The 12,099-nt window shown below is 43.8% G+C and overlaps 1 protein-coding gene across 1 annotated transcript in view; it reads left to right on the top strand.

Annotated features, from left to right (window-relative positions):
* The window catches only part of LOC147700950 (B-cell receptor CD22-like), a 177,886-nt gene extending 166,619 nt beyond the window's left edge, over positions 1-11,267 (top strand). The window contains exon 8 of the mRNA XM_086929782.1: positions 6,512-11,267. The gene's annotated coding sequence lies outside the window, so the exon portion shown is untranslated. The remainder of the gene's footprint in view (positions 1-6,511) is intronic.
* Positions 11,268-12,099: the final 832 nt, after the last annotated feature.

Below are 12,099 nucleotides of genomic sequence, written 5' to 3'. Positions count from 1 at the left end.
CTCGCTGTCTGAGATCTGAAGTTGCCAATCTAATTTGTACTCCTGCATTATGAGACTCTGTATTAGAGAGGGAATATCCTCTACTTTCTGGCCTCCAAACCTGAAATGCACTGACTCCTGATGTCCTCAATTTAGGTTCTGAGCCATTATTTGGAAAGAAACTCAATACCTGGTTATTCAGCTCACTGTAGCTTTCACTTTTCGAGTCTATACCCTAGTTTTCAGCCTTTGGTGTCAGAGTGCCAAGGCGACATTTCTGGGTGGAAGTTGTGCCATACAGAATTCTCATTCACTCGTCTTTGTTTAGATAAATGGGAGATCATTGTGTTTCAGATGAATTCAGAAAAATCAGTGACTCTTCTCTGACCATTCAAATGTAATGCTTCAAAAAATGCACCACAATAACCCAGTATTGTATGACGAAAGCTGTCTCAAAAAACCCCATCTGTCCTCAATATAGTAGATGCCTTATGTAGAAAGGAGTTTTGCGGTCAGAAATGGCCCAATTTGGCTGTTTCCGACTCCATAATTGCTTTTACATATATTCAAAGCACAACTTGTAATTCAGTAATATATTGCAAATTGCAAATTGCAATTTGTGTTTGCAAATGAATATTTGGAAGCGTGGTGTTTTGGGAGTCCCTTATTAATTTCCAAACCTGAATGCGATGTATTAATGTTTTGCGACCAAATTTCGGTCAAAAACATGAATACTTGACAGACTCCTTAAAGAAGGTGGTAACCAATTCACAAATGAGTAGGGGTTTAATGGGACCCTTTCTCGTTTGAAGAATGGATTTTTTTTTCTGAGAGCAGGCAATGGTCTCAGGGACCACTGCCTAATCTTAAAAAATGAAACTACAAACTTTCATTTTTTTTCTTTTTAAACTCCTCCCATTTGTCTTTACGTAAAATAAAAGATTGCTTTATATAAAAGCAATCACAAACATGGTGTTCTGCTTTCTGCTTCCCTCTGCAAGTCTCCAGCCCTGTGAAGGCTGCAATTCCAAATGGGTCACAAAATGCGACCTAACTCATTAATATTCATGAGGTAAAGCGATTTGTAAGGCGATTTGCGACCTCCTAGGAGTTGCTATTTAAAAGATGCAAGCTTTCTTACTTTAGGAACTGTGATTTCCTATTGCGATTCAATAAGAATGGCAACTAGAAAATCTCAATTTTAGATTTTTGTACACTTGGATCTCTTTCTGGTACATACTTGGCCCTCGCATAGAACCGCAAGGTCACAATGTCATTTTGACACACAGACTAGTATGCATTTCTTTTGCTTACCACAGACAAAAGCACCCTTTAAAGTTTGTGTCGTGTGTATCTGTTTGCTTTGACAGAAAGCGATATTTGTATGCATATGCCTGAAGATTGCTTTTTCTGGGAACACTCCCACATATATCTTCATATACACCTTTGAGCCAGCATAGCCTTTTTTGTGCTGTCAGCTTACTTAATTAATATATCCCTGTGCATATTATGCACTTGTATGGCATTTCACGGTTTGTTTTCAAGGATTATACATTTGTACTTAATCAAGTTGTGAGGGCAAAAGGACCCAGAACTCAACTTCGCATACATTTTTCAGCAGTACCGCCCCTTCCATTGATTTGGGTTCTTATGAGAAGAAACAGGGATGACCTAGATTGGTCTTCTGTGTGTGCTCCGCTGGACTGCATGCAACAGGGCCTCTGAGTTATTCCTGTTATAATTTCGATTTTTTACATACAAATTAGAGACGTGTTTAGTGCTTATTTTGAGCCGCTGGTTTCAGGAGTGGCCCAGAGGAACTAAGTTTTGGGGACCAGCACATATTTTTACTCATCAGACTTTTACCCAGAGCACGAGAGAGAAAGCATAAAAGGGGGAATTAAGAAGGAAGAGAAGAAAAGAAAAGTGACAAGAGAAGAAAGCATGGATGGAAAAGAACGTGCAAGAGTGGGGAATAGAGGCCGAGAATGTCTGGTGGTGGATGAAAGATGCGTGGGGTGGAATCAAGACTAGTCAGCCTTGGTATTTGGCTACCCTGACCTTCATTAGTGCCAGTGGCCTTTGGACCTGATGATTCTTTTTCAAACTAAGCCACAAATATGTTTTCTCTTGCATGTGTCATTCGATTTCTTTTTTCTTTTCGTGTGTGTTCAAATAATTGTAGAAATGTATATAAACTATGTTATTTTTTTTGAGTAATGAAACTTTTATATGTCTTTTCAACTGTGTAAATTGTATCCTTTTGCCTGCTATTATTAATTGCTTGTGTCTGTTTTCTATTTAAATTGTATTGTAACAAAATAGCCTTGAAAAAGCTCATTAGTCCATTAGCTGGGGGCGAAACATGTCACCGATGTCCTAAACCTGCACTCATTCGGACTGACTAAAGCATGCAAAACAGTGATGGATGGAATGCTTGAATTAATCGCAGCCAGTGGTAATTACTTGGACCGCGTCACAATCCATTGTTCTTTTGCACACTATGTCAGCTCAGTTTGGACCCAGCATTATGCAAATCAGTCTTAACCCTACTCCAATTGGAAGAGTGCAGCCCGAACTGCCAAGCCAGGTCCTCCCTGAACTGGAACATGAGCAATTCAGGACCTATTTCGCCCTAGTTATGGACTCATCAGCTGCATACAGCTTGTTCCTGGTGACAGTGTGCACAGTACCCATGTCTGGGAATACCCGTCCCACTTACGGCAACACACTAAAGTGTACCAAAAAAAAGTGATGGAGGTAAAGCTTGAAATATCTCAGCCATCGGTAAGTACTCAGGCTGCAACTTAATTCATTGATGTTTTTTGCACACTGTGTCACCTCAGTTTGGAACCACCTATATGCAAATAAGTCTTGACCCTGCTCCAATCGCAACAGTTCCGCCTGACGTGATGGATTGGGATGTTGCCCAAGTAATTACCAGTGGCTATAATAAATTCAAGCATACCATCCATCACTTTTTTAGTGTACTCATTAGGACTGAGTCAGGACTTGGACAGCATGTTAATCTTCAGTAACAATCAATAAAAGCTAAAGTAACAAATTACCTGAGAATTGTGAAATCTTGTAAAAGCATCGTGCTGACATTGTATCTTTAGCTAATCAAGAGTATTTACAAACATCAAAGCAGTCTCCCACTACCCAATGATACCATGCCAATCCTCACCAGCCATTAATTGATGAGATTAAAATCTCTGTCCTTGACATCAGCAGTCATTTTGACCTTTTTCCATGGTGGTAGCTTAGTTATCAGTGTTCTTCAAAGTGAGTCAACATACTGAGCTAATCATTAGAAAAGGTATGTTCGAGGCATATGAGCTGCAGATCCTACACTTAGCAATAGATCACCTCCTGGTGTTGGGCTCGGATGATTGCAGGTTGTTGTCTTCTTGGAAGAAGTCTTTGTAGTCACGAGATAGGTGACTCCTCCCTTGGACAATACTGTGCATGGTCATCGACTCCATCTTCAGATTGTTTTTTCCCGCCACTGGGTTCGGATGAAAGTTTTCCGCTCCGGTTTGAAAAGACTTTTTCTGCATTTTCGAAGCGAGAAACTTTAGATAAACTTATTTCAACATTGAATAGACTTTTCGACATCACCAGCTACATTCCGGTGCGTCAACGCGGGCCGTTGGGCCTATCGGCGCCGTACGGCCTACGCCTCATGGACAGAACTCCATTCAAGAGATGCCCGGTATGTCGAGCAAAATTCCCTCATAGCGACCATCACGAGGTTTATAACCTCTGTCTCTCACCAGAACACGACGAGTCGACCTGCGCAGCCTGTGCCTCCTTCCGATCGAAGAAAACTATTCGGGATCGGAGGGCCCGTCGACACGAAATGAGAAGATCAACGCCAGCACCGGAGGCCATCTTTGAGGAGGAGATCGTGGAAGAAGATGTCTCCGAGAACGAAGATCCAATCGAAGATATCTCCGAAGACGAGGCTCCACTCGTCGCCGAGGAAGACTCGCCTGATCTCCAGATCGTATCGGGGGCAGAGGACTCGGACGATTCGATTCCATCTCGACAACCTGTGAGTACCACTGCTCCGCACAACATACACTACCCAAGACAAAGGCAGCGGTCGGCACTCCGCCCATGGGGCCCAGTCGAGACCGAGATTTACCCTCTAACGCCCGCCTTCGGGCTCGGCTCCGAGGAAAAAGACTACGCCTTCAGGTGCCTCGGCGCCGAAACAACATCACGTGCCAATTCAACCTCCTCCATTGGCACCGAAACATCCTTCGACACCGAAGCTAAAACGCCCTTTGGTGCCCAAAGACAAAGACCCTTCGGCACCCGAACCAAAAGACACATCGGTGCCAAAGCCAAGAACCATACCGGACCCGAAAGCTTCGACTCCGAAACCCTCTGGTTCCAAAAATAAAGAAGGGAAGCCAGATTCCAGCGCCGCAGGCCCAACAAAACCTGTCTCCATGCCGAAATCTACAAAATCGGTAACAAAGTCTCCAAGACATGATACAGACAAGCCTAAAACACCTTCAGCACCGAAGAAATTGCCACAGGACTCAAGCCAACAGAATTTGGCGATCTGGCTCCTCAAGTCCTAGAGTTTGGTTACTTAAACCTACCACCAGACTGTATGAATATCATTAAAGAAGGTAGAAGACCCACTACCAGAGCATGTTATGCTGCTAAGTGGAAAAGATTTGCAATATACTGTAACAACAATCACATTGATCCACTGGATGTTTCCATCCAAAATATCATTTGCTACCTTCTACACTTACAAAGGTCCCATTTGGCTTATTCTTCCAAACGCCTGCATCTAGCAGCCTATTTACAAAATACACAACATCTATCTCTCTTTAGAGTACCTGCAATCAAAGCATTTATGGAAGGATTAAAACTAATAATCCCACCTAGGTTACCACCTGCACCAGTATGGAACCTAAATGTAGTCCTTACAAGACTCATGGGACCCCCTTTTGAGCCTTTACATAGGTGTGAACTGCAATTTCTAACATGGAAAACTGCCTTCCTTGTTGCCATCACCTCTCTCAGAAGAGTCAGTGAAATACAAGCATTCACAATAGAAGAACCATTTTTTCAAATACATCCTAACAAAGTGGTTCTTAGACCCAATCCTAAATTCCTGCCAAAAGTGATTACTCCTTTTCACCTAAACCAATCGAGTTACCAGTGTTTTTTCGAAAACCGGACTCTGTTGCAGAAAGGGCTTTACACACCCTAGATGTTAGAAGAGCTCTACTATATTACACAGACAGGACTAAATCCTTCAGAAAGACAAAACAACTATTTGTATCTTTCTTTCCCCCACATAAAGGCAATCCAATCTCTAAAGGGGGAATTGCCAGATGGATTGTAAAGTGTATTCAAATATGCTATCAAAAAGCTAAACGTACACTAACAGTTCCTCCTAGAGCACAATCCACTCGCAAACTAGGAGCCTCTATGGCTTTCTTAGGAAACATACCACTAGAGGACATATGCAAGGCAGCAACATGGTCTACAATACACACCTTCACTAAACACTATTGTGTTGATGTGCAAGCCAAGCAGCAAGCTGCAGAGGGACAAGCTGTCCTTAACACTATTTCAGTATTCTGCAACGGATATAAGCGACCACTGCTAGGGGAGACACTTCTGCACAATCGTTGCTAATTGTAGGATCTGCAGCTCGTATGCCTCGAACGGAAAATGCTACTTACCAGTATGCATCTGTTCTTGGCATGTAGAGCTGCAGAGTCCTACACGCCCTCCCGCCTCCCCGGGACTTGTATCCGTTCCAGTACTCATCTTACTTAGATGCACACGCATGGACATCCTTTCTCTTTACTTCTACGAACTCCATCATTTCCCATCATGGCGAAAAACAACCTGAGGATGGAGTCGATGACCATGCGCAGTATTGTCCAAGGGAGGAGTCACCTATCTTGTGACTACAAAGACTTCTTCCAAGCCCAACACCAGGTGGCGATCTATTGCTAAGTGTAGGACTCTGCAGCTCTACATGCCAAGAACAGATGCATACTGGTAAGTAGCATTTTCCTTATCCCAAATGTCACCGGGTGCTAGAAGGGACGTTGGTTTTCGGATGGATCTTTAGGTATTCATATGTGTTAAAAATTTCAGGTATCATACGGTTAACATTGTGAATGAAGCAAAACTCAATATCACAAATAAGCTTCATTTGAGGTCCTGCATATGTGGTTGGACAGATGGGAAGAGATGGTTAGACTAGGGAATGGAGGTGTCTGGTTGTTAGCGGGAGGTGGACAGGTGGTTGGCAGAAGGTTTCAGGGTGTTTGGTGAGATGCTCAGATTCTTGAAAGTGCTGATGTGGGTGTTGCAGTAGTTCGGTTTAAGGGGAGGTGGGCTCGGCATTGGCTTTGTCACACATGGAAGGGGACAGGAGCTAGTACTTTAGAAAAAAGCATTGCTTGTCTCTGCTACCTCTGCTTCCATCTTGTCTACCTCGTGAGTGTAGTTCACAATTAATTTGACTTTCTCTCTTTATTGGCAGAATCGAACATTGATTTGGCCTGCTTTGCTTCGAGATCGCACCACATCCTGGCTACGTTTGCAGAGCGACCTGATTCAGTTTCTGGCTACTTTTGCCCCTGATGGTTTCCCTATTCTATAGAGGGCGGATAAGCTTTTCAATTAAAATATCCAGAAATTTGAGTGATTCTACACCTGGTGATGGAAATCTATGCTTCAGATCATCTTTTTATGCATTATACAGATAAACAGAGGAATTGATAAATAGTGCGGCACTGAGGAATTCTCTATTTTGAAAGCTCTATTCCCTTGTTCAACTTTCCAGTCTCTAGATGGAGCCCATCTCTTGGGAATTTATTACCACCTGGTATGGACCATCCATGCATATACTATTCGAGTTATTAGAGAGGCCCAGTACATATCTATTCAGCGTTCTAGCCACTAGGAGCCCTGATGTGTAAATCACTCCAATATACCTCCACATCAATATACAATGGAGCCACTAGGGGGGGGGCAGACACTGGTGCAACCCATTCCAACCAACCATGAGAGGGACCCACCATAGTTGGGTCGACGGTGTGGAGGATCCTTCTGCACAAGGACATTCCCATTCCAGTCAAGAGCGAAAGCCAGCCACATCAATGTGTATCTCTATTACACATGTGTATATAATTCCGCCTGCTTCAGGTGGGCACAATGGATGAATATACCACTCCTGCCTCTAGAGGGGGCCCTTACGTCTGGACAGACCACGAGACCACTTCTCCAGACATGGATGACTATTTCTGGTCTGTCGAGGGGGTTCATGTACCACTCCATCCATGTTGTGGCTGAAGGGGTTCCTACACTTGGATATTCCATTCTGTCCACTCAAGGGTGCTCACCACATGTAGGTATAGTATTCCTGCTACTGGAGGGCTCCAGTGCATTCCAGCCACTAGAGGCACCTCTGGCATGAATAGATGTAGAAGCCGCTAGAAGGGGGCCCAGCAGTCATGGATGTCAGATTATAGTCATAATTGGTAGGAAATCACAAATGCAGGCCTTAAGACGAGCTTGTGTCTTGCTCAGTGAGAGCCTAGGATGGTAACCAATCACTGAAAGGTGGAAGCCATGCATGGAATGGGCATGGAGACTAAACTTGCTGTTCTGAGTAAAGTTTACCATTCTGTTTGAGACCAAAGCCTGTGTGGCACAGACATTGAACACCTCTCTCAATAATTGAACCCTCCTGGGAGACCATCCAAGGGCCCTTCTGCCTTCGGTCACGTGGGAGATGTAGTAAAAGGAAGCTGGATCCACCGGGCACTGCGGCATGCCCTGCGGTTCAGCGGGAAAGAAGAAACACTGGACGGAAGACATAGGAAGTGCCTGTGAAAGAGAGGCAGGTCTTCTTTTGTCTCTTGCCCTTGGCACAGAAGGATGGCATGGCGCCGCACATATGGGTGCCAACCTGATAATACTCTCACCCTGCCTCTTTTACCCTCAGTGCCTAGAGTTAATGATTGTTGATTTTGTAATTCTGCACTTTAAGCTTTACATCTGCCTTTGTTTTGTAAGTTGTATGTAAATTGTTGTCAAAGTCTTTGCTCCCTATTTTGAGGTTCAAAAAGTTTTTCGCGCTAAAATCCTTTTCTGAGCAGTGGAGTCACATGTTCTTTGGGGTTCTTGGAGATGTGCTGGTTGGGTTCTTTTTGGTTCTTGAGATGGCCTTGAGTTCTGTTTGCTTTTCGAAGATGATCTTAACAAGTTTGGTGTAGTTCATATGATGCTTGGAGACGTTTGTGTGGGTTTCTGCGTCTTTGAGATGAGGGTATTGCATATGTTTGATCCCTAGTTCATATGATGCTTGGCGATGTTTGCATGGATTTGTGGTTCTCTTACTTGTGGTTATTGCATATGCTTTATTCCTAGTTAATATGATGCTTGGAGATGTTTGCATGGGATTGTGGTTCTCTTCGATGTGGTTATTGCATATGCTTTATTCCTAGTTAATATGATGCTTGGGGAAGTTTGCATGGGTTCCTGCATCTTTGAGATGTGGTTATTGCATATTTGTTCATTTGATGCTTAGAGATGTTTGCATGGGTTTTTGGTTATTTGAGATGTGGTTATTGCATATGCTTCATCTCTAGCCCATATGATGCTTGGAGATCTTTGTGTGGGTTCCTGCATATTTGAGATGTGGTTATTGCATATTTGTTCATATGATGCTTAGAGATGTTTGTGTGGGTTTCGGGTTCTTTCAGATGTGATAATTGCATATGCTATGTTTGGAGATATGCTGGTTGGGTTCTCCTTAGTTCTTGAGCTGCAGGGCGTGTTGTCTGTTTCTTTGACAGGAGCAGAAAGGAAGGGAGAAAAACACGGAGGTATGCAAATGTTCAGTTCTCCTCTAAAACACCAGTTGGGCTTTACCACCGACCTAATAACAGTGATACAGATGTGTAGATTTGTTGAAGACAAAACCCAGGAAGCAAGTACAAAAAGATGGCGAGGCTACACCACTGTCTGTGGGTTCAAATACTGGGAGATGTAATGGTAAATATGAGGCCAGGCAGCTGGAGGGCAGCGTCTAAAATGATGAGTATCAATTAGATGGCAAATGACAGGGTTGCTAGTCCGCCCCATGTTGGCGGGGAACTTAACCTCCATTATAGAGTTCTCATTGAACAGACCAATGCATTCTGGAAGTTGTAGTCCTTGTGTGCTTGCCTTCAGCCAATTGGATCAAGGCTCTAAGAACATGGGCAAGGTTTATAAAAAGATGGCAACAGGGGTACATGATTGCAGAACTGTGCTTTTTGAAGGCATACAGTTTTTTTTAGCACTGAGCACAAGAAGGAACATGCTTAATGGCGATAGTAAATATCAATAAGAGTGTCACAGTTTAACACTGAAAACAAGGGTGTAGGTTAAATATGTCCTAAAGTTCACAGCAGTTTTTCCCATCCGAGGCATTTGTGTAAGAGTTGCTCAAAGCAAAATATTTCTGCAAAACCATGATTAAGCTAAGAGGACTTTCATGCAGCGATGCCTAGGGCAGCGTCAGTGTGTGGACTCGTGCAGCGATGCCTGCAGCAGTGTGACAGTATGGACTCGTGCAGCGATGCCTGCAGCAGCATGCCAGAGTGTGGCCTTGTGCAGCGATGCCTGCAGCAGCGTGCCAGTGTGGACTCATGCGGCGATGCCTGCCGCAGTGTGACAGTGTGGACACGTACAGCGCTGCCGGCAGCAGCGTGCCAGAGTGCGGACTCGTGCAGCGATGCCTGCAGCAGTGTGACAGTGGGGACTCGTGCAGTGATGCCTGCAACACATGCCAGAGTGTGGCCTTGTGCATCGCTGCCTGCTGCAGTGTGACACCGAGTGAGAGAGTGTTGACACACTGACGGGGGTGGATCCCAGTGCATTAGTGCAACCACAGGTCGTATAGCGTAGCAAGGACAGAATGCACTGGCCAGATGTTCCCTATGTATAAGTGCAGGGACTAGCTCCTGGATACCCTCACATGTGATGAGCCGCATTCTACAAATTCACGTAACATAGCAGGGATGACTCCTGCAGCACGGTAGCGGCTGGACACACTGGGCCATGGTTCCGAATACAGTAGTGTTGGTTTTCGTACACCACAGCAGTGGGCTGAATAAACCATTAAAGAGGTTAGAGTTCATTACTTTAGTGGTTGTTCTTCTACTGCAGTGATTGGGCACAGTTTTGTGTGGGTCCAAGACCTCAACAGTCATGAAGAAGCCTAGTATGGCAGCAGGAGGCTGGATGTGATGATTGAAAATGTCTCGTACTACAGCATAGAGTTGTACCTAATTGAAAATGTGGTACCACAGCATGGGTTGGACATGATGATTGAGCTGGTTTAGTTCCATTGCAGGGGGTCGGGCATGATGATTGAGCAGGTCTAGTACCACAGCATGAGGTTAGCATGATGCTAGAGCAGGCCCAATACCACAGCCTGGGTTGGACATGATGATAGAACAGGTCCATTATCCCTGCATGAGTTGGGCATGATGATTGAACTGGTCTAGAACCACAGCCTGGGTTGGACATGTTGAGCTGGTCTAGTCCCACAGCATGGGATGGACATGATGATTGAACTGGTCTAGTACCACAGCATGGTGGTTGGATATGGCTGTGGATTTCAGGCACCACCTCCTAGTTAACCTGATTGAGGATGTCTGGCTCCACATCATAGAACTATGCATGATAATTGAGGGGGATGGGCCCCACATCATGGGGTTGGATGTGAAAATGCAGAAGGTGTGGTACAACATTAGAGGTTTGGAAATGCTTGATGATGTGTTCTATCGCTGCATGATTTCGATGGTTTGGTACCGCTGAAGGAAGATGAATATAATTTTTCAGGCATCTATTACCTCTGCAGGAAGTGAACACACTGATACCACAGGAGGGTGTTGGATTCAACCATCTGATCCAGCACTCACCCGCCTTCACTTCTATGAAGTTCACTTCTAGGTTGCAACAGAATAAGTTCAGAGTTAAATGGCCCCAGGATGGATGCCCGGGTGAAAGGTGCTGTCCTTCTCTTGTGCAATGGTGAGCACGTGGATAGGATGGAAGAGGACTCCACTGAGCAGAAAAGAAAGCAAGAAATGACTGTGAGAACCTAAAGATCAGGATTGTGATGGGTTTTAGTAACACTGTCTTTTTACGGGAATATTTTGTAATCACATGTACATGCACTCTTTCTAAAATGGCAAATTAATAAAGTGTGAACAGCTGCCTTTGAAGGCAGGAATTTAAAACCGGTGTTTTTGTCTGGCTTCTTTCCGTTGCATTTAGTTTAGTGTTGCATCTGTCCATTGTAAGTTATTGTTTCAGCGTACTCCTTTATAAAAAGGGGATTACAGCATTCTCAAGATTGCTTTGTTATGAACTGTTCCTTACTATGCGCTTTGGCCTTCAATGCTCCCTTGGGTTTTAAAAGCAAACCTCAATTCCCTCTGGAAAGGCATATGTGGTTTGAACTGTGAGAAGGCATTGCCTCTAAAAAGCCCTGGCTCTCTGGGGACAAAGCACCATTTGTGGAGTATATATCTCCTAGAAATTCTGATGCAAAATAAAGCACACTATTTCATTCATGTTATGTTATGTTATGTTACGTAACTCTTATATAGCGCATGGCTACCCCAGCAACGAGGCGTCCTATTTCATTCATGTAAATACTAAACATGCCATTAAACGAGCTATGGTACCACAGGTTGTTAAGAACAGAGTTTTCACTCACAAAACCTAAAAGGGCATGAAGTTCAAAAGCCAGAATATTGCCAGAAAAACCTTAAAAATTCCAACTACAAGCTTCGTTAACCCACTATATTTTTACTAACGGCTATTGCATGTTGTGCGCTTCAATGTAGATACAGAATAGATTAATGAGAATATGATGCATTCTCCATGTTAAGAACCCTATAACCAAATCAGCCCTTTAGGAATTTGAACCACTCTAAATCCAATGTAAGTAGTGTAACGCGCCCATGTGTAGAAAGTGGCTAAAATATATCTGCTAAAAATCAACTACTACTCAAAGCAATTTAGGATTTCTAGCCCATGTTAACTTGGTTTAATTGTTTTGATTCT

This window comes from Lissotriton vulgaris, chromosome 7 (genome assembly GCF_964263255.1).
Source record: "Lissotriton vulgaris chromosome 7, aLisVul1.2, whole genome shotgun sequence".
NCBI classification, from domain to species: Eukaryota; Metazoa; Chordata; class Amphibia; order Caudata; family Salamandridae; genus Lissotriton; species Lissotriton vulgaris.
The sequence above is the reverse complement of the archived record's forward strand: the minus strand, read 5'-3'. Positions and strand labels throughout refer to the sequence as shown.